Source organism: Crassostrea angulata, unplaced genomic scaffold, assembly GCF_025612915.1.
Source record: "Crassostrea angulata isolate pt1a10 unplaced genomic scaffold, ASM2561291v2 HiC_scaffold_14, whole genome shotgun sequence".
Classification (NCBI taxonomy): Eukaryota; Metazoa; Mollusca; class Bivalvia; order Ostreida; family Ostreidae; genus Magallana; species Magallana angulata.
The window spans coordinates 310,311-333,035 of record NW_026441569.1 but is presented as its reverse complement, the minus strand read 5'-3'; the positions used below and the strand labels follow the sequence as shown (position 1 = coordinate 333,035).

Here is a 22,725-nt window from a genome sequence, read left to right as displayed (position 1 = left end):
GAATTACGAAAAGAAAACGTTAAATTTTAGCCGATAACTGGTACAGTGCCAGTACACATTGTCCCCCTTCATATTCATTGCTGTTGGTATTTTGTAGGTATCTGCAGCTTTCTGACTGTGGCCGAAGAATACACGAGGATCCACTCTCCCCATCTCAGTCAGGAGTTATGTAGTATTGGCAGTCTAAACTTGGTCGTGTTACAAGGGCATGGTCCCCAACAGATAGCTGGACAAAGGAGCGTTTACGAGTTGTCTGTTGGTCCTCTGATGAAGCCTTGGATCTGTTAGTATTACCTTGATAAAAAAACCTGCTGCTGGGCAGCTTACTTTGATGGAGTTTCCTCCCTTTGTTTCATGGCCTTTGGTTCCTCTGAAACATTTTGACAACTTCTGTAAGTACTTCCTGCTTGCTGTATCAAAGATGGTGTGATGGATTCTTTATTTCCATCATATTTATAGTCTTCTATGTTTGACAGTACTTCAAATGGCATGTTATACCTATCCATGTCATCTCTACTGTACACAGAGCTAATCCATTTTGACCTGTAAGTGCCACTTCATCAAGTTGATTGCAGTGGCCATGTTTGATTATATGCTTACAACAAAGGGATTACTGGCTGTTTATTTACTAGCATGTCTGATTTCTATAGTATATTAAATGTAGAAATTTCAAATTTAACATATTTTTTTCTACTGAAATATCTGTGTCTAAATATTTTATTTTGGCCAGGGGCTTTTCTGGGGATTTATAGCCTTATTTGGCGTATTATTTCAAAAACAATAATAAAATTGCATAATATTAATTTTGATGAGAAAAAATGTTAGATGTGTGTGGGCAAAGAGTTGAAATATGACATATTAAAGTTTGAAGGAAATTGATTATAAAGTAAGGTCATTATGATTATTTTAGTGAAGTGAATTTTGTGTGAGATGCTAGTGTTGGCATGCAATTTCAGCTGTTCTTGTACCTTTTTCCAGGAGCCCATTACTCTGGTGTAAGGAGAAGGATTTCACCAAAACTTCTGGGAGACATTGGAAATACCCACAGGTGCCAACCTATCAAGTTTCATCAAAATCAATAAAGGTATGTGAAATTATTAGGTCACATACCACTACTTTTTGCCCGTGCTCATTGACCACACAAGTAGTTCTATTCTAAAAATGTATGTTTTTTTTACAAAAATTCCCAGGGGTGCTAAATGGGCGAATTTTGTGCCTTTTAGGGCATGGATGGAAAGAAGGTTTGAAAAAAAAAATACTAGCTAAAAATAATTGGGAAAATTGATCTTTTAAGGCGCAAAAGGAAGGGTGTAAAGAGGCCAATGTTTACAAATATTCCAAAGTGAAAGTGGATATTGCAGGGTAGAGGTTACTGTAGGGGCCATATCTCAGCCCCCTCTTGATTGATTTTCCTGTACTTTGGAAATGTTGTTGGACTAATGATTGTCTATTATTATGCCAAATTTAAATAGATTTGAGCTGGTGGAATTTTTTATATGAATTTTTGTTTTAAAAAGGAATAAGAGGGAAAAATAATTGTGGTCTGTGTCCTATCAAAGGCAACAACTTCCTGTCTAATATGGTGCGAGAACATGTTTACATTGAACTGAGGTTCATGTTTATGGCCTGGTTTAGTTTGAAATTTGTTTGCGTGGGTGGAAAATGCCGAGATCAACAACTTAAAAAGATCAAACTGTTTTGTCAGACCGACACGTAATTAATACATGTTGATGTGTTGCAAGTTGAAAGGAACCAGTCACTCGAGCATCCAAAACGCAGAATAGAATAAAATTCTAATTCATTTAAAGAAAGCTAACACATCCTAAAGCAACATTGTCTAATGATGATGTCCTTGGTTTTCTGACAGTATACATTTATATATAGCATTCCTTATTTCAACCATTTTATATGAAATTTTGTTTCATTGGTATAAACGAAGATTAAATTGAAATACTTTTGTACCTAGATAAAAACTGTAACTAAAGTTTCTTATAATGGTAATGGTAAATAATGGTAATGACTCGATCCCTATAAAATGACAAACGAACATTGCTACTTGTGATATCAAAGATGTTTGTCATATATATTCTATTGCACTATTTCAGTGATACATTTCACAGATTACATATGGTACTTTTTACATGCTACACTCCATGCTACATTTCATGCAGTTACACACCACTATCATGAAGTTGCCATTCATATTATTACAATAAAGATGATGTCAAAAACATGATTTTTCCTCCCACAGAACTTTACAATTTTGTAGTTTGTAAACCTAAAAAAAAAAAATTCTGGTCATAAGTGAATTTTATTTCCTCCTCCTACGGAATTTTATTATTTTGTTGTTCGTAAACCTAAACGTAGAAAGATGCTGGCCTAACTTACTTCATCAGAACACTCATCCCACCTGATATCAAAGCAAGTATTCATTTATTTTATTTGAAAGAAATGTAAGCCTGCTGTCGAAGTGATTAGTAATATTGAGTACAAAGTTATAAACTGATTATATTTTTCTGTTCGAAATTTTATCCTGATACTCCTTTTTTTCCTTCTGTAAAAAAGGCTCAGATATGGACAAAGGTGTAGCTAGGAAAAATGCAACAAAAATAATTTTTTGTACAAAGAAATTTAAAAGGACTATATTTGGTATGGTTTAATATCTGCCCCCAATTTTAACATTTTTTGTCCCCCGCCGCAACGCGGTGCGGGGACATAGAAATGCAGGGCATCCGTCCGTGCGTCCGGGTGTCCGTCCGTCACACTTTTTTGTAAGCGCTGTCATGCCTACAAATTTTGACCAATTTTCATTAAATTTATACCAAATGTTTATACCACTAATACTTTGGTCAAGTTCGAAAATCAGCATTGGTCGATACTTTTTGTTGAAGTTATAGGACTTTGATCACAATAATGTCTCTGTTTTATCCAAAATTTGACCTTGTAAGCGCTCTCATACCTACAAATTTTGACGGATTTTCATTAAATTTATACCAAATGTTTATACTACTATTACCTTGGTCAAGTTCGAAAATCAGCATTGGTCGATACTTTTTGTTGGAGTTATGGGACTTTGACCACAATAACGACTCCGTTTTATAAAAAAAATTGACCTTGTAAGCGCTCTCATACCTACAAATTTTGACGGATTTTCATTAAATTTATACCAAATGTTTATACCACTATTATCTTGGTCAAGTTCGAAAATTGGCATTGGTCGATACTTTTTGTTGGAGGTATGGGACTTTGTGACCTTGTAAGCGCTCTCATGCCTATAAATTTTTGACGGATTTTTATTAAATTTATACCAAATGTTTATACCGCTAATACTTTGGTCAAGTTCTTTTAGATTGCAGTATTTTGGATATATTTGCGACAGGAAAAATAGAAAAAAAAATGGGTGGTGGGGGTAAAAAAATGTTCCTTCCAACCTCCCCACACATTTAATTCTGGAACAGCCCTGAATGTTTGAAATATTCCAATATACAGTATACTAGTATACTGCTTGACCGGCGGGGGACCCTGGAATTCTATTCTTGTTTAAATAGTGTTGCAAAAAATCAAATCTCCATAAATCAGTGTACAGAGGATGTCAATCACTTTTATCTTGATTTTTGTCATTGTTACTCATTCGTTGCATAATATGCAAATATATATATAGATATTATCTATGACGTCACCTACATGTAAATGACCAAATTTCAGCATTTTTGCAAAAAAATGAAAATGTTATCGTTTTTTTTTTCTTTATTTTTTGCACTCGGAAGTATAGAGCGCAGGTCTGCTCAAGTACGATTTTAAAGAATGTCTTTCTTCCTATAACTATACACATCATACTAAAAAGTGGTACTTGAGCAAGCCTGCACTCAATGTTTCCCAGTCGAAAAACCATCTGAAAACACCCATTATGATATTTTGCTACAAAACATCAATTCATCAAAATAAGACAATTTTCATGACGTCATTGCTAAATTAAGATGACACTGTGGTGATAACCTTTTACACACTTATTCCCAATCTGATTTCAACTACTGTGTAGGTAGTGTAGATTCAAGTTTGTTCAAATCATGATCCCCAGGGGTAGGGTGCAGCCACAATTTTTTGGGGGGGGGGGGGGTGTCGGTCGAACTTTTACATAGTAATATATAGAGTAAATGTTTTAAAATCTTCTTTTCTGAAACTGAGTAGCCAGAAAAGCTGTTACTTGTGTGAAAGCATTCTCAGGTGGGGTTGATTCAAATTTGTTTAAATCATTATCCCCAGGGGTAGGGTGGGACCACAATGGGGGGGGGGGTCCAATTTTACAAAAGAAAACAATGGGGGGGGGGGGGGGTCAAACTTTTACATAGGAATATATAGAGAAAAATCTTTAAATATCTTCTCAGAAACCAATCAGCCAGAAAAGCTGAAGCTGGTGTAAAAGCATCCTCAGTTACAGTAGATTCAAGTTTATTAAAATCATGATCCCCAGGGATAGGGTGGGGCCATAGTGGAGAATCAAATTTTTACATAAGAATATATAGAGAATAATCTTTAAAAATCTTTTCAGTAACCTTCTTCTATGAAACAGATCAGCCAGAAAAGCTGAAACTTGTGTTGAAGCATCCTCAGGTAGGGAACCTTTAAGTTTGTTCAAATCATGATCCCAAGGGGAAGGAAGGGGCCACAATGGGGGGGGGGGGGTCCAATTTTACAAAGGAAAACAATTTAAATTATTTACAAAAACTTAGATGTTATTATATTCAGTTTTACTTTATTCAAGCATGTTGACATATTTTTGGTTCTTTTAGAATTGTTTAGACTCTGGCCCTTCAGACAATTCTTGGGCCTCACAAAGGGTTCAAAGTTTAATGTAGGTTTATCATGTTTATAATTCATAAACTGTATAAACAGTTCTTTAAGTTCAGTTTGCAGGTCAAGGTTCAAGGTCATTCACTTAACCTTATTTGGCTCATACTGCACATCAACAGAGCTTCTGAGTAAAGGGTGTGCAACTGGCCAAGAACCAAATTTTAAGGTCAAATATGAAGGTCATAGCAGAATGATATGAAAAATCATTGCCTGGAGCATATCTTTTCTCCCTTGGTCCGATCTGGCTCATACTTTAATAACACTCTCCACTTGGCCATATTTGCCTTCTTCTTCACATTAACAGGACTTTTGGGTTAATGGTGTGCAACGACTTAATAATTTGAACAAAGTCAATGTGAAGGTCATAACGAATCTTTTTATAATCAGTTTAAGACCGTAGATTATTTCCCATTAGCTTGATCTTGCTCAGGTTAAAAAAAAATGTATGTTTGTAAGGCGTAATGAGATTAAATTAAAAGTTTTATGCCAGCTGGAAAATTTCTAAGTTGTAGGACAAGGTCAAAGTAAACTTCTCTGAAATGTTTTTCACCTGTAGTCCATTATTTAAGCAGGGCCCTTTGAGATGGTTGCCATCTCAATGTTGTCTAGTTATGTCTATTCTTGCTCAGGTGAGCGATTTGGCCCATTCGCTTCGTGTTTTAAAACGTTTTTGGTCAAGATTTGGGGTTGCCTCAGTATAGAATTTGCCAAGCTTTAGAACAAGTTCCTCAGAATTAATGTTATCAAAGTCTAGCATTTCCTCATAGGTTTCCAGGGACCATTCTGTAAAAAAAAAAATCAGTGGTTTAGGAAAAAGGTTTCAGGGGGATGAAAACTCAACAATCAATAGTGATATTCTGTTTGAATACCTCAATAGCTTAATCAGTAAAGCACTCATACTTACGTATGAGGGATTCAGGTGCAATTCCTGATTGGGGTCTATCATTTATGTTGAGTTGATTTTTTCAGACATTAAAAAATGATGCTTTTTTAGTTTACATTTTTATAATTTTCAAAACTGTTAAAATGAAGTCCAAATTAAAGTCTCCACTTTCCACTTTGTAGTAGAACATGTTTTCTCCCCTTTATTCTTCATCAGGAACTAATCCAAACATTTTAAGTTTGGAGCACAGAAACTCTCATCCCTTTCTCTTGCAAAAGATTGCTGATCTATCAGCTTTTCTGGAAGACAGATACACGTGCATCTTGCAGACCTACATGTGTAACCTCCTCTACAGTCATTTCATCTACAAAATGAGATTCAAGAATCTCTCTATCATTTTCAGGTGGACCCTTATTTTCCAAGTGTTGCTCAAAATTGTATCCTTGCTTGAAATCTCATCCATTTTGTTTGTTTACTACTAGCAGAGGACATGCATCATCATTAGACCAGAATATACTCCCTTGTATTGTTAATTATGATTATTTACTCAATTTTATCAATTGTTGTGACTATTTTGTTATCAAAATACAGTAAAACATGGTTATAGCGAACACGCTTATACTGAATTGACACTTACCATGAACTGATTTTCATTCCTCATTACTTTATAACATGTTGTAAACTCAAGAGATATAACGAATTACCCTTACAACGAAGCAAAATCGCCTGTCCCTTGCACTTCTTTATAAGAGTGCAAATACACAGTTTTATATGTTTTATATGTAACGATATAAGGACGTTTTAAGATGAGACACAAGCAAAACTGACCCGTATAAAATTTGATTGTAAAACATGTTACATATATATCTACTAGTATATATCAATAGAAAGATAAAATTATGAATTTTTTTCAACATGTAAGTTAATGCTAGAATTTATTTGGCACTCAAAGCATGAGGAAAGTAGTCAAAAGGATGCCTCTAAATGCAGTACACTCACTCATTTTAGGCTCCCCTAACAGCAGAATTGAAATAAATCGGCCATTTTAGTTGTCTGTGCATTTTCAAGAGCAAGTCTGTAGGCATCGTTTATAGTATTTTCAGTGTACATTTACCAGCTTTTTAAAGAGCTATATTATCTGCTAAAAATTCATGAAATTCTGCACTCGTTAAATTTGGATGTTTTTGGAGTGGGTTCTCCCTTTATTTTTCTACATACTTTTCTACAGGTATTCGAAAGAAAAACCTCTATAGCATGCAATTGAAAAAAAAAATTGAATATCATGTATACCGCATAAAAATAGCAGTATTGCTTTTTCCCAGAAACCCCCCCCCCACCCCCTGGATTTTATATGAAACTGTGTTAGCTACCTACAGTGGAACTTATGATACCACAAGCACACAGACATTCGCCGACCTTATAGTTAATTTCAATTTAACCTTGAGGTCAAAGATAGTTAGTGAAAGCCTGTTCTCAGGTGATAGTTAACTTGTTTACAGGTAAGATGGTGTTTACTCAATAACTGTTGTCATCAAAATATTTCAAATTTGATCGAATTATTTTGAATATGATTCCGTTATATATTCAATAGCGATAAAAAACAAAAGCAAAAGCCGCAAGAAGTTGGACACTAAAAACACGTTCCATAGATATAGCTGTTCACTGAATAACCAGCGCTAGCTATATGTTTTACCATGTGTTGGACTCGGATCCCTGTTGCGGACACTGATATAAATCAATCGATATTGCAGTTAGATAAATGAAAACTAAATAGTTTGAAGCTGTGCGCAGTTTCATTGTGTCGCAAATTGTTGTTTCAACTGTGTCGCTAAGAGCTTTTCTGTTTGAAAATAGGCTTTTATACTTGTATACTCGTACTAAAAACTGTTAACACAATCAGAACGAAATGTTAGCTGAGAGTCGGGCAACGTTGATTCGATACAATTTTAACACTTTTGAATAGTATGTTATCAAGTGTGATTTTTCATTGTCTTGCAAGCATCTGAAGTAGAAACATTCACGGACTTTGAGGCTGTTTACTTTCTTGTGACTATTTTGTTATCAAAATACCACAAGCACACAAACCTCATACACAGTACAACATAAAGGATACACCTTTATGAAAATTCTACAATTAGAATTAAAAGTGCAACACTTAAAGCATGAAATTTAGAAAGGTAAGACATAGATCAGGCTTCATTTTCGACAATCTATTATTCCAAGAATGTATTCGTCGACATTATTATAGTTAATTTCAATTTAAGTGTGAGGGCAAGTGGAGTCACCTTAAGCTTTATCCAGAGTGATAGTTATTTGAAATAAGGTTGTTAACAGGTACATGTTTGACGGTGTTTACCATCAAAGTATTTCAAAAATGAATCCGTTATATATTCAATAGCTATAAAAACAAAAGGAAGAAGAGTTTGGACGCCAAAAACACGTCAAGAAGATGTTTCTGTTGACTCCATAATGAGCGCTAGCTTTATGTTTAGCCATGTCTTGGAGTTCGAATCCCTCTAGCGGACACTGATATAAATCAATCGATTTTGCAGTTAGATGAATGTAAACTGAAAAGTCTGGAGACATGCGCAGTTTCAATGTAGCGCAAACTGTTGTTACATTTGTGTCGCTAAAATTCCTTTTACTGGTCGAGATTAGACGTGAAAAGTATGTATTGTACCAAACATTGTGAACACAATGGGAACAAAATGTTAGCTGAGAGTCGGGCAACGTTGATTCGATACGATTTTAACACTTTTGAATAGTATGTTATCAAGTGTGATTTTTCACTGTCTTGCAGGCATCTAAAGTACATGTATTAACATTCACGGACTTGCAGGCTGTTTATTTGGTTATCACTATTTCGTTATCAAAATACCACAAGCACACAAACCTCATGTACAGTAGATCATAAAGGATACACCTTTATAAAAATTATCCAATTAGATAAAAATTTGCAACACTTTAAAGCTTTATCTAGAGCGATAGTTATTTGAAATAAAGTTGTTCACATGTAAGACGGTGTTTACTCGATAACTGTTGCCATCAAAATATTTCAAATATGATTCCGTTATATATTCAATAACGATAAAAAATCAAAAAGTGCAAGAGGTTGGACACTAAAAACACGCCCAGAAGATGTTACTGTTGACTCCATAACGAGTGCTACCTTAATTTTTAGCCATGTCTTGGAGTTCGAATCCTTCTAACAGACACTGATATAAATCAATCGATTTTGCCGTTCGATGAATGAAAACTGAAAAGTCTGAAGCCATAAGCAGTTTTAATGTAGCCCAAACTGTTGTTTAATTTGTGTCGCTAAAACTTTCTTTTACTGGTCGAGATTAGACGTAAAAAGTATGTATTGTACCAAAAATTGTGAACACAATGGGAACAAAATGTTAGCTGTGAGTCGGGCAACGTTGATTCGATACGATTTTAACTTTTTTGAATAGTATTTTATCAAGTGTGATTTTTCACTGTTTTGCAGGCATCTGAAGTAGAAACATTCACGGACTTGCAGGCTGTTTATTTGGTTGTCACTATTTTGTTATCGAAATAACACAAGCACACAAACCTCATACACAGTAGAACATAAAGGATACACCTTCATGAAAATTCGCCAATTAGAATAAAATTTGCAACACATAAAGGATGAAATTGCGCAAAGGTAAGAACTAGATCAGGCTTCATTTTCGACACACTATTACTCCAAGATTGTATATTGTCGACCTTATTTTAGAAAATTTCAATTCAAGTGTGAGGGCCCCAGTAGTCTCTTTAAGCTTTATCTAGATCGTTATTTGTAATAAGGTTGTTAACAGGTAAGACAGTGTTTTCACAATAACTGTTGCCATCAAACTATTTCAAATATGATTCCATTATATATTCAATAGCGATAAAAAACAAAAACAAAAGGCGCATGAGGTTGGACACTAAAACACGTCCAGAAGATGTTTCTGTTGACTCAGTAACGAGCACTAGCTTTTTGTTTAGCCATGTCTTCGAGTTCGTATCCCGCTTGCAGACACGGATATAAATCAATCGAAACCTCATACACGCTAAAAATCTCTTTTACTGGTCGAGATTAGACGTGAAAAGTATGTACTTGTACCAAACATTGTGAACACAATGGGAACAAAATGTTAGCTGAGAGTCGGGCAACGTTGATTCGATACGATTTTAACATTTTTGAATAGTATGTTATCAAGTGTGATTTTTCACTGTTTTCTCAGGCATCTGAAGTAGAAACATTCACGGACTTGTAGGCTGTTTATTTGGTTATCACTATTTCGTTATCGAAATAACACAATCACACAAACCTCATACAAAGTAGAACATAAAGGATACACCTTCATGAAAATTCGCCAATTACAATAAAACGTGCAACACATAAAGGATGAAATTGCGCAAAGGTAAGAACTAGATCAGGCTTCATTTTCGACACACTTTTACTCCAAGAATGTATGTTGTCGACCTTATTATAGAAAATTTCAATTCAAGTGTGAGGGCCGTAGTAGTCTCTTTAAGCTTTATCCAGAGTGATAGTTATTTGTAATAAAGTTGTTCACAGGAGGGACGGTGTTTTCTCGATAACTGTTGCCGTCAAACTATTTCAAATATGATTCCATTATATATTCAATAGCGATTAAAAAAAGCTAAAAAAAAAAAATAGAAACAGACGTTGCATGAAGTTGGACACAAAAAACACGTCAAGAAGATGTTTCTGTTGACTCCATAATGAGCGCTAGCTTTATGTTTAGCCATGTCTTGGAGTTCGAATCCCTCTAGCGGACACTGATATAAATCAATCGATTTTGCAGTTAGATGAATGTAAACTGAAAAGTCTGGAGACATGCGCAGTTTCAAATAGCGCAAACTGTTGTTTAATTTGTGTCGCTAAAATTCCTTTTACTGGTCGAGATTAGACGTGAAAAGTATGCATTGTACCAAACATTGTGAACACAATGGGAACAAAATGTTAGCTGAGAGTCGGGCAACGTTGATTCGATACGATTTTAACACTTTTGAATAGTATGTTATCAAGTGTGATTTTTCACTGTCTTGCAGGCATCTGAAGTAGAAACATTCACGGACTTGCAGGCTGTTTATTTGGTTGTCACTATTTCGTTATCGAAATAACACAAGCACACAAACCTCATACAAAGTAGAACATAAAGGATACACCTTCATGAAAATTCGCCAATTAGAATAAAATGTGCAACACATAAAGGATGAAATTGCGCAAAGGTAAGAGCTAGATCAGGCTTCATTTTCGACACACTATTACTCCAAGATTGTATGTTGTCGACCTTGTTATAGTTAATTTCAATTCAATTGTGAGGGCCGCAGTAGTCTCTTTAAGCTTTATCTAAATCGTTATTTGTAATAAGGTTGTTAACAGGTAAGGCGGTGTTTTCACAATAACTGTTGCCATCAAACTATTTCAAATGTGATTCCATTATATATTCAATAGCGATCAAAAAAAAAAAAAACGAAAACAAAAGGCGCATGAGGTTGGACGCTAGAACACGTCCAGAAGATGTTTCTGTTGACTCCGTAATGAGCTCTAGCTTTTTGTTTAGCCATGTCTTTGAGTTCGTATCCCGCTTGCAGAAACTGATATAAATCAATCGAAACCTCATACACGCTAAAAATCTCTTTTACTGGTCGAGATTAGACGTGAAAAGTATGTACTTGTACCACAAACTGTGAACACAATGGGAACAAAATGTTAGCTAAGAGTCGGGCAACATTGATTCTATACGAGTTTATCACTTCTGAATAGTATGTTATGAAGTGTGATTTTTCATTGTCTTGCAGGCATCTGAAGTAGAAACATTCACGGACTTGCAGGCTGTTTATTTTGTTGTCACTATTTCCTTATCAAAATACCACCCGCACACAAACCTCATACACAGTAGAACATAAAGGATACGTCTTTATAAAAATTATCCAATTAGATAAAAATGTGCAACACTTTAAAGCTTTATCTAGAGCGATAGTTATTTGAAATAAAGTTGTTCACATGTAAGACGGTGTTTACTCGATAACTGTTGCCATATATATTTAATGGTAATAAAAACAGAAACAAAAGGAAGAAGAGGTTGGACACTAAAAACACGTCCAGAAGATGTTACTGTTGACTCCATACCGAGCGCTAACTTTATGTTTAGCCATGTCTTGGAGTTCGAATCCCTCTAGCGGACACTGATATAAATCAATCGATTTTGCAGTTAGATGAATGTAAACTGAAAAGTCTGGAGCCATGCGCAGTTTCAATGTAGCACAAACTGTTGTTACATTTGTGTCGCTAAAAATCTCTTTTACTGGTCGAGATTAGACGTGAAAAGTATGTACATGTACCACAAATTGTGAACACTATGGGAACAAAATGTTAGCTGAGAGTCGGGCAACGTTGATTCGATACGATTTTAACACTTATGAATAGTATGTTATTAAGTGTGATTTTTCACTGTCTTGCAGGCATCTGAAGTAGAAACATTCACGGACTTGCAGGCTGTTTATTTGGTTGTCACTATTTCGTTATCGAAATAACACACGCACACAAACCTCATACAAAGTAGAACATAAAGGATACACCTTCATGAAAATTCGCCAATTAGAATAAAATGTGCAACACATAAAGGATGAAATTGCGCAAAGGTAAGAGCTAGATCAGGCTTCATTTTCGACACACTATTACTCCAAGAGTGGATGTTGTCGACCTTGTTATAGTTAATTTCAATTCAATTGTGAGGGCCGCAGTAGTCTCTTTAAGCTTTATCTAAATCGTTATTTGTAATATGGTTGTTAACAGGTAAGGCGGTGTTTTCACAATAACTGTTTCCATCAAACTATTTCAAATATAATTCCATTATATATTCAATAGCGATAAAAAAAAAAAAAAAAAAATAAAATAAAATAACAAAAGGCGCATGAGGTTGGACACTAAAACTCGTCCAGAAGATGTTTCTGTTGACTCCGTAACGAGCTCTAGCTTTTTGTTTAGCCATGTCTTTGAGTTCGTATCCCGCTTACGGACACTGATATAAATCAATCGAAACCTCATACACGCTAAAAATCTCTTTTACTGGTCGAGATAAGACGTGAAAAGTATGTACTTGTACCACAAACTGTGAACACAATGGGAGTATTTGTTAGCTAAGAGTCGAGCAGCGTTGATTCTATACGAGTTTAACACTTATGAATAGTATGTTATCAATTGTGATTTCACTGTCTTGCAGGCATCTGAAGTAGAAACATTCACGGACTTGCAGGCTGTTTATTTGGTTGTCACTATTTCCTTATCAAAATACCACAAGCACACAAACCTCATGCACAGTAGAACATAAATGATACACCTTTATAAAAATTATCCAATTAGATAAAGAAAGCGCAACACTTTAAAGCTTTATCTAGAGCGATAATTATTTGAAATAAAGTTGTTCACAGGTAAGACGGTGTTTACTCGATAACTGTTGCCATATATATTTAATGGTAATAAAAACAGAAACAAAAGGTATTGAGGTTGGACACTAAATACACGTCAAGAAGATGTTACTGTTGACTCCATAACGAGCGCTAGCTTTATGTTTCGCCATGTCTTTAAGTTCGAATCCCTCTAGCGGACACTGATATAAATCAATCGCTTTTGCAGTGAGATGAATGTAAACTGAAAAGTCTGGAGCCATGCGCAGTTTCAATGTTGCACAAACTGTTGTTACATTTGTGTTGCTAAAAATCTCTTTTACTGGTCGAGATTAGACGTGAAAAGTATGTGCTTGTACCACAAATTGTGAACACAATGGGAACAAAATGTTAGCTGAGAGTCGGGCAACGTTGATTCTATACGATTTTAACACTTTTGAATAGTATGTTACCAAGTGTGATTTTTCACTGTCTTGCAGGCATCTGAAGTAGAAACATTCACGGACTTGCAGGCTGTTATTTTGGTTATGACTATTACGTTATCAAAATAACACAAGCACACAAACACCATACAAAGTAGAACATAAAGGATACACCTTTATGAGAATTCGCCAATTAGAATAAAACGTGCAACACATGAAAGCGAAACCTCATACACGCTAAAAATCTCTTTTACTGGTCGAGATTAGACGTGAAAAGTATGTACTTGTACCACAAACTGTGAACACAATGGGAACAAAATGTTAGCTAAAAGTCGAGCAACGTTGATTCTATACGATTTTTACACTTTTGAATAGTATGTTATCAAGTGTGATTTTTCACTGTCTTGCAGGCATCTGAAGTAGAAACATTCACGGACTTGCAGGCTGTTTATTTTGTTGTGATTATTTCCTTATCAATATACCACAAGGACACAAACCTCATACACACTAGAACATAAAGGATACATCTTTATAAAAATTATCCAATTAGATAAAAATTTACAATACTTTAAAGCTTTATCTAGAGCGATAGTTATTTGAAATAAAGATGTTAACAGGTAAGACGGTGTTTACTCGATAACTGTTGCCATCAAACTATATCAAATATGATTCCATTATAAATACAATGGTAATACAAAAACCAAAAGGCGCATGAGGTTGGACAATAAAAGCACATCCAGAAGATGTTACTGTTGACTCCATAATGAGCGCTAGCTTTATGTTTAGCCATGTCTTAGAGTTCGATTCCCTATAGCGAACACTGATATAAATCACTCGATTTTGCAGTTAGATGAATGTAAATGAAAAGTCTGGAGCCATGCGCAGTTTCAATGTAGCACAAACTGTTGTTACATTTGTGTTGTTAAAAATCTCTTTTACTGGTCGAGATTAGACGTGAAAAGTATGTACTTGTACCACAAACTGTGAACACAATGGGAACAAAATGTTAGCTAAAAGTCGAGCAATGTTAATTCTATACGATTTTAACACTTTTGAATAGTATGTTATCAGGTGTGATTTTTCACTGTCTTGCAGGCATCTGAAGTAGAAACATTCACGGACTTGCAGGCTGTTTATTTTGTTGTAATTATTTCCTTATCAAAATACCACCCGCACACAAACCTTATACACACTAGAACATAAAGGATACATCTTTATGACAATTATCCAATTAGATAAAAATGCGCAACACTTTAAAGCTTTATCTAGAGCGATAGTTATTTGAAATAAAGTCGTAAACAGGTAAGACGGTGTTTACTCGATAACTGTTGCCATATATATTTAATGGTAATAAAAACAGAAACAAAAGGTATTGAGGTTGGACACTAAAAACACGTCCAGAAGATGTTACTGTTGACTCCATACCGAGCGCTAGCTTTATGTTTAGCCATGTCTTGGAGTTCGAATCCCTCTAGCGGACACTGATATAAATCAATCGCTTTTGCAGTTAGATGAATGTAAACTGAAAAGTCTGGAGCCATGCGCAGTTTCAATGTAGCACAAACTGTTGTTACATTTGTGTTGCTAAAAATCTCTTTTACTGGTCGAGATTAGACGTGAAAAGTATGTACTTGTACCACAAATTGTGAACACAATGGGAACAAAATGTTAGCTGAGAGTCGGGCAACGTTGATTCTATACGATTTTAACACTTTTGAATAGTATGTTACCAAGTGTGATTTTTCACTGTCTTGCAGGCATCTGAAGTAGAAACATTCCCGGACTTGCAGGCTGTTATTTTGGTTATGACTATTATGTTATCAAAATAACACAAGCACACAAACACCATACACAGTAGAACATAAAGGATACACCTTTATGAGAATTCGCTAATTAGAATAAAACGTGCAACACATGAAAGCGAAACCTCATACACGCTAAAAATCTCTTTCACTGGTCGAGATTAGACGTGAAAAGTATGTACTTGTACCACAAACTGTGAACACAATGGGAACAAAATGTTAGCTAAAAGTCGAGCAACGTTGATTCTATACGATTTTAACACTTTTGAATAGTATGTTATCAAGTGTGATTTTTCACTGTCTTGCAGGCATCTGAAGTAGAAACATTCACGGACTTGCAGGCTGTTTATTTTGTTGTGATTATTTCCTTATCAAAATACCACAAGCACACAAACCTCATACACACTAGAACATAAAGGATACATCTTTATGACAATTATCCAATTAGATAAAAATTTACAATACTTTAAAGCTTTATCTAGAGCGATAGTTATTTGAAATAAAGTCGTAAACAGGTAAGACGGTGTTTACTCGATAACTGTTGCCATATATATTTAATGGTAATAAAAACAGAAACAAAAGGTATTGAGGTTGGACACTAAAAACACGTCCAGAAGATGTTACTGTTGACTCCATAACGAACGCTAGCTTTACGTTTAGCCATGTCTTGGAGTTCGAATCCCTCTAGCGGGCACTGATATAAATCAATCGCGTTTGCAGTTAGATGAATGTAAACTCAAAAGTCTGGAGCCATGCGCAGTTTCAATGTAGCACAAACTGTTGTTACGTTTGTGTTGCTAAAATTCCTTTTACTGGTCGAGATTAAACGTGAAAAGTATATACTTGTACCAAAAATTGTGAACACAATGGGAACAAAATGTTAACTGAGAGTCGGGCAACGTTGATTCTATACGATTTTAACACTTTTGAATAGTATGTTATCAAGTGTGATTTTTCACTGTCTTGCAGACATCTGAAGTAGAAACATTCACGGACTTACAGGCTGTTTATTTTGTTGTGATTATTTCCTTATCTAAATACCAAAAGCACACAAACTTGATACACAGTAGAACATAACGGATAAATCTTTATGAAAATTATCCAATTAGATAAAAATTTACAACACTTTAAAGCTTTATCTAGAGCGATAGTTATTTGAAATAAAGTCGTAAACACGTAAGACGGTGTTTACTCGATAAGTGTTGCCATATATATTTAATGGTAATAAAAACAGAAACAAAAGGTATTGAGGTTGGACACTAAAAACACGTCCAGAAGATGTTACTGTTGACTCCATAACGAGCGCTAGCTTTACGTTTAGCCATGTCTTGGAGTTCGAATCCCTCTAGCGGACACTGATATAAATCAATCGCGTTTGCAGTTAGATGAATGTAAACTCAAAAGTCTGGAGCCATGCGCAGTTTCAATGTAGCACAAACTGTTGTTACATTTGTGTTGCTAAAACTCTCTTTTACTGGTCGAGATTAGACGTGAAAAGTATGTACTTGTACCACAAATTGTGAACACAATGGGAACAAAATGTTAGCTGAGAGTCGGGCAACGTTGATTCTATACGATTTTAACACTTTTGAATAGTATGTTACCAAGTGTGATTTTTCACTGTCTTGCAGGCATCTGAAGTAGAAACATTCACGGACTTGCAGGCTGTTATTTTGGTTATGACTATTATGTTATCAAAATAACACAAGCACACAAACACCATACACAGTAGAACATAAAGGATACACCTTTATGAGAATTCGCCAATTAGAATAAAACGTGCAACACATGAAAGCGAAACCTCATACACGCTAAAAATCTCTTTCACTGGTCGAGATTAGACGTGAAAAGTATGTACTTGTACCACAAACTGTGAACACAATGGGAACAAAATGTTAGCTAAAAGTCGAGCAACGTTGATTCTATACAATTTTAACACTTTTGAATGGTATGTTATCAAGTGTGATTTTTCACTGTCTTGCAGGCATCTGAAGTAGAAACATTCACGGACTTACAGGCTGTTTATTTTGTTGTGATTATTTCCTTATCAAAATACCACAAGCACACAAACCTTATACACACTAGAACATAAAGGATACATCTTTATAAAAATTATCCAATTAGATAAAAATTTACAATACTTTAAAGCTTTATCTAGAGCGATAGTTATTTGAAATAAAGATGTTAACAGGTAAGACGGTGTTTACTCGATAACTGTTGCCATCAAACTATATCAAATATGATTCCATTATAAATACAATGGTAATACAAAAACCAAAAGGCGCATGAGGTTGGACAATAAAAGCACGTCCAGAAGATGTTACTGTTGACTCCATAATGAGCGCTAGCTTTATGTTTAGCCATGTCTTAGATTTCGATTCCCTATAGCGAACACTGATATAAATCACTCGATTTTGCAGTTAGATGAATTTAAACTGAAAAGTCTGGAGCCATGCGCAGTTTCAATGTAGCACAAACTGTTGTTACATTTGTGTTGCTAAAAATCTCTTTTACTGGTCGAGATTAGACGTGAAAAGTATGTACTTGTACCACAAATTGTGAACACAATGGGAACAAAATGTTAGCTGAGAGTCGAGCAATGTTAATTCTATACGATTTTAACACTTTTGAATAGTATGTTATCAAGTGTGATTTTTCACTGTCTTGCAGGCATCTGAAGTAGAAACATTCACGGACTTGCAGGCTGTTTATTTTGTTGTAATTATTTCCTTATCAAAATACCACAAGCACACAAACCTCATACACACTAGAACATAAAGGATACATCTTTATGACAATTATCCAATTAGACTAAAATGCGCAACACTTTAAAGCTTTATCTAGAGCGATAGTTATTTGAAATAAAGTCGTAAACAGGTAAGACGGTGTTTACTCGATAACTGTTGCCATATATATTTAATGGTAATAAAAACAGAAACAAAAGGTATTGAGGTTGGACACTAAAAACACGTCCAGAAGATGTTACTGTTGACTCCATAACGAGCGCTAGCTTTACGTTTAGCCATGTCTTGGAGTTCGAATTCCTCTAGCGGGCACTGATATAAATCAATCGCGTTTGCAGTTAGATGAATGTAAATTCAAAAGTCTGGAGCCATGCGCAGTTTCAATGTAGCACAAACTGTTGTTACGTTTGTGTTGCTAAAAATCTCTTTTACTGGTCGAGATTAGACGTGAAAAGTATGTACTTGTACCACAAATTGTGAACACAATGGGAACAAAATGTTAGCTAAAAGTCGAGCAATGTTAATTCTATACGATTTTAACACTTTTGAATAGTATGTTATCAAGTGTGATTTTTCACTGTCTTGCAGGCATCTGAAGTAGAAACATTCACGGACTTGCAGGCTGTTTATTTTGTTGTAATTATTTCCTTATCAAAATACCACAAGCACACAAACCTCATACACACTAGAACATAAAGGATACATCTTTATGACAATTATCCAATTAGACTAAAATGCGCAACACTTTAAAGCTTTATCTAGAGCGATAGTTATTTGAAATAAAGTCGTAAACAGGTAAGACGGTGTTTACTCGATAACTGTTGCCATATATATTTAATGGTAATAAAAACAGAAACAAAAGGTATTGAGGTTGGACACTAAAAACACGTCCAGAAGATGTTACTGTTGACTCCATAACGAGCGCTAGCTTTACGTTTAGCCATGTCTTGGAGTTCGAATCCCTCTAGCGGGCACTGATATAAATCAATCGCGTTTGCAGTTAGATGAATGTAAATTCAAAAGTCTGGAGCCATGCGCAGTTTCAATGTAGCACAAACTGTTGTTACGTTTGTGTTGCTAAAAATCTCTTTTACTGGTCGAGATTAGACGTGAAAAGTATGTACTTGTACCACAAATTGTGAACACAATGGGAACAAAATGTTAGCTAAAAGTCGAGCAATGTTAATTCTATACGATTTTAACACTTTTGAATAGTATGTTATCAAGTGTGATTTTTCACTGTCTTGCAGGCATCTGAAGTAGAAACATTCACGGACTTGCAGGCTGTTTATTTTGTTGTAATTATTTCCTTATCAAAATACCACAAGCACACAAACCTCATACACACTAGAACATAAAGGATACATCTTTATGACAATTATCCAATTAGACTAAAATGCGCAACACTTTAAAACTTTATCTAGAGCGATAGTTATTTGAAATAAAGTCGTAAACAGGTAAGACGGTGTTTACTCGATAACTGTTGCCATATATATTTAATGGTAATAAAAACAGAAACAAAAGGTATTGAGGTTGGACACTAAAAACACGTCCAGAAGATGTTACTGTTGACTCCATAACGAGCGCTAGCTTTACGTTTAGCCATGTCTTGGAGTTCGAATCCCTCTAGCGGGCACTGATATAAATCAATCGCGTTTGCAGTTAGATGAATGTAAACTGAAAAGTCTGGAGCCATGCGCAGTTTCAATATAGCACAAACTGTTGTTACGTTTGTGTTGCTAAAAATCTCTTTTACTGGTCGAGATTAGACGTGAAAAGTATGTACTTGTACCACAAATTGTGAACACAATGGGAACAAAATGTTAGCTGAGAGTCGGGCAACGTTGATTCTATACGATTTTAACACTTTTGAATAGTATGTTATCAAGTGTGATTTTTCACTGTCTTGCAGGCATCTGAAGTAGAAACATTCACGGACTTACAGGCTGTTTATTTTGTTGTGATTATTTCCTTATCAAAATACCACAAGCACACAAACCTTATACACACTAGAACATAAAGGATACATCTTTATAAAAATTATCCAATTAGATAAAAATTTACAATACTTTAAAGCTTTATCTAGAGCGATAGTTATTTGAAATAAAGATGTTAACAGGTAAGACGGTGTTTACTCGATAACTGTTGCCATCAAACTATATCAAATATGATTCCATTATAAATACAATGGTAATACAAAAACCAAAAGGCGCATGAGGTTGGACAATAAAAGCACGTCCAGAAGATGTTACTGTTGACTCCATAATGAGCGCTAGCTTTATGTTTAGCCATGTCTTAGATTTCGATTCCCTATAGCGAACACTGATATAAATCACTCGATTTTGCAGTTAAATGAATTTAAACTGAAAAGTCTGGAGCCATGCGCAGTTTCAATGTAGCACAAACTGTTGTTACATTTGTGTTGCTAAAAATCTCTTTTACTGGTCGAGATTAGACGTGAAAAGTATGTACTTGTACCACAAACTGTGAACACAATGGGAACAAAATGTTAGCTAAAAGTCGAGCAATGTTAATTCTATACGATTTTAACGCTATTGAATAGTATGTTAGCAAGTGTGATTTTTCACTGTCTTGCAGGCATCTGAAGTAGAAACATTCACGGACTTGCAGGCTGTTTATTTTGTTGTAATTATTTCCTTATCAAAATACCACAAGCACACAAACCTCATACACACTAGAACATAAAGGATACATCTTTATGACAATTATCCAATTAGACTAAAATGCGCAACACTTTAAAGCTTTATCTAGAGCGATAGTTATTTGAAATAAAGTCGTAAACAGGTAAGACGGTGTTTACTCGATAACTGTTGCCATATATATTTAATGGTAATAAAAACAGAAACAAAAGGTATTGAGGTTGGACACTAAAAACACGTCCAGAAGATGTTACTGTTGACTCCATAACGAGCGCTAGCTTTACGTTTAGCCATGTCTTGGAGTTCGAATCCCTCTAGCGGGCACTGATATAAATCAATCGCGTTTGCAGTTAGATGAATGTAAACTCAAAAGTCTGGAGCCATGCGCAGTTTCAATGTAGCACAAACTGTTGTTACGTTTGTGTTGCTAAAAATCTCTTTTACTGGTCGAGATTAGACGTGAAAAGTATGTACTTGTACCACAAATTGTGAACACAATGGGAACAAAATGTTAGCTAAAAGTCGAGCAATGTTAATTCTATACGATTTTAACACTTTTGAATAGTATGTTATCAAGTGTGATTTTTCACTGTCTTGCAGGCATCTGAAGTAGAAACATTCACGGACTTGCAGGCTGTTTATTTTGTTGTAATTATTTCCTTATCAAAATACCACAAGCACACAAACCTCATACACACTAGAACATAAAGGATACATCTTTATGACAATTATCCAATTAGACTAAAATGCGCAACACTTTAAAGCTTTATCTAGAGCGATAGTTATTTGAAATAAAGTCGTAAACAGGTAAGACGGTGTTTACTCGATAACTGTTGCCATATATATTTAATGGTAATAAAAACAGAAACAAAAGGTATTGAGGTTGGACACTAAAAACACGTCCAGAAGATGTTACTGTTGACTCCATAACGAGCGCTAGCTTTACGTTTAGCCATGTCTTGGAGTTCGAATCCCTCTAGCGGGCACTGATATAAATCAATCGCGTTTGCAGTTAGATGAATGTAAACTCAAAAGTCTGGAGCCATGCGCAGTTTCAATATAGCACAAACTGTTGTTACGTTTGTGTTGCTAAAAATCTCTTTTACTGGTCGAGATTAGACGTGAAAAGTATGTACTTGTACCACAAATTGTGAACACAATGGGAACAAAATGTTAGCTGAGAGTCGGGCAACGTTGATTCTATACGATTTTAACACTTTTGAATAGTATGTTATCAAGTGTGATTTTTCACTGTCTTGCAGGCATCTGAAGTAGAAACATTCACGGACTTACAGGCTGTTTATTTTGTTGTGATTATTTCCTTATCTAAATACCACAAGCACACAAACTTGATACACAGTAGAACATAAAGGATAAATCTTTATGAAAATTATCCAATTAGATAAGAATTTACAACACTTTAAAGCTTTATCTAGAGCGATAGTTATTTGAAATAAAGTCGTAAACACGTAAGACGGTGTTTACTCGATAACTGTTGCCATATATATTTAATGGTAATAAAAACAGAAACAAAAGGTATTGAGGTTGGACACTAAAAACACGTCCAGAAGATGTTACTGTTGACTCCATAACGAGCGCTAGCTTTACGTTTAGCCATGTCTTGGAGATCGAATCCCTCTAGCGGACACTGATATAAATCAATCGCGTTTGCAGTTAGATGAATGTAAACTCAAAAGTCTGGAGCCATGCGCAGTTTCAATGTAGCACAAACTGTTGTTACATTTGTGTTGCTAAAACTCTCTTTTACTGGTCGAGATTAGACGTGAAAAGTATGTACTTGTACCACAAATTGTGAACACAATGGGAACAAAATGTTAGCTGAGAGTTGGGCAACGTTGATTCTATACGATTTTAACACTTTTGAATAGTATGTTAGCAAGTGTGATTTTTCACTGTCTTGCAGGCATCTGA

The 22,725-nt window shown here is 35.1% G+C and overlaps 2 long non-coding RNA genes across 2 annotated transcripts in view; one reads left to right on the top strand and one right to left on the bottom strand.

Annotated features, from left to right (window-relative positions):
- Positions 1-5,207: 5,207 nt before the first annotated feature.
- The window catches only part of LOC128168565 (uncharacterized), a 104,335-nt gene continuing 86,817 nt past the window's right edge, over positions 5,208-22,725 (bottom strand). The window contains exon 2 of the long non-coding RNA XR_008241409.1: positions 5,208-5,634. This is a non-coding gene — a long non-coding RNA (uncharacterized LOC128168565). The remainder of the gene's footprint in view (positions 5,635-22,725) is intronic.
- LOC128168564 (uncharacterized) overlaps positions 12,320-22,725 on the top strand; it is a 104,338-nt gene continuing 93,932 nt past the window's right edge. Inside the window, exon 1 of the long non-coding RNA XR_008241408.1 lies at positions 12,320-12,400. This is a non-coding gene — a long non-coding RNA (uncharacterized LOC128168564). The remainder of the gene's footprint in view (positions 12,401-22,725) is intronic.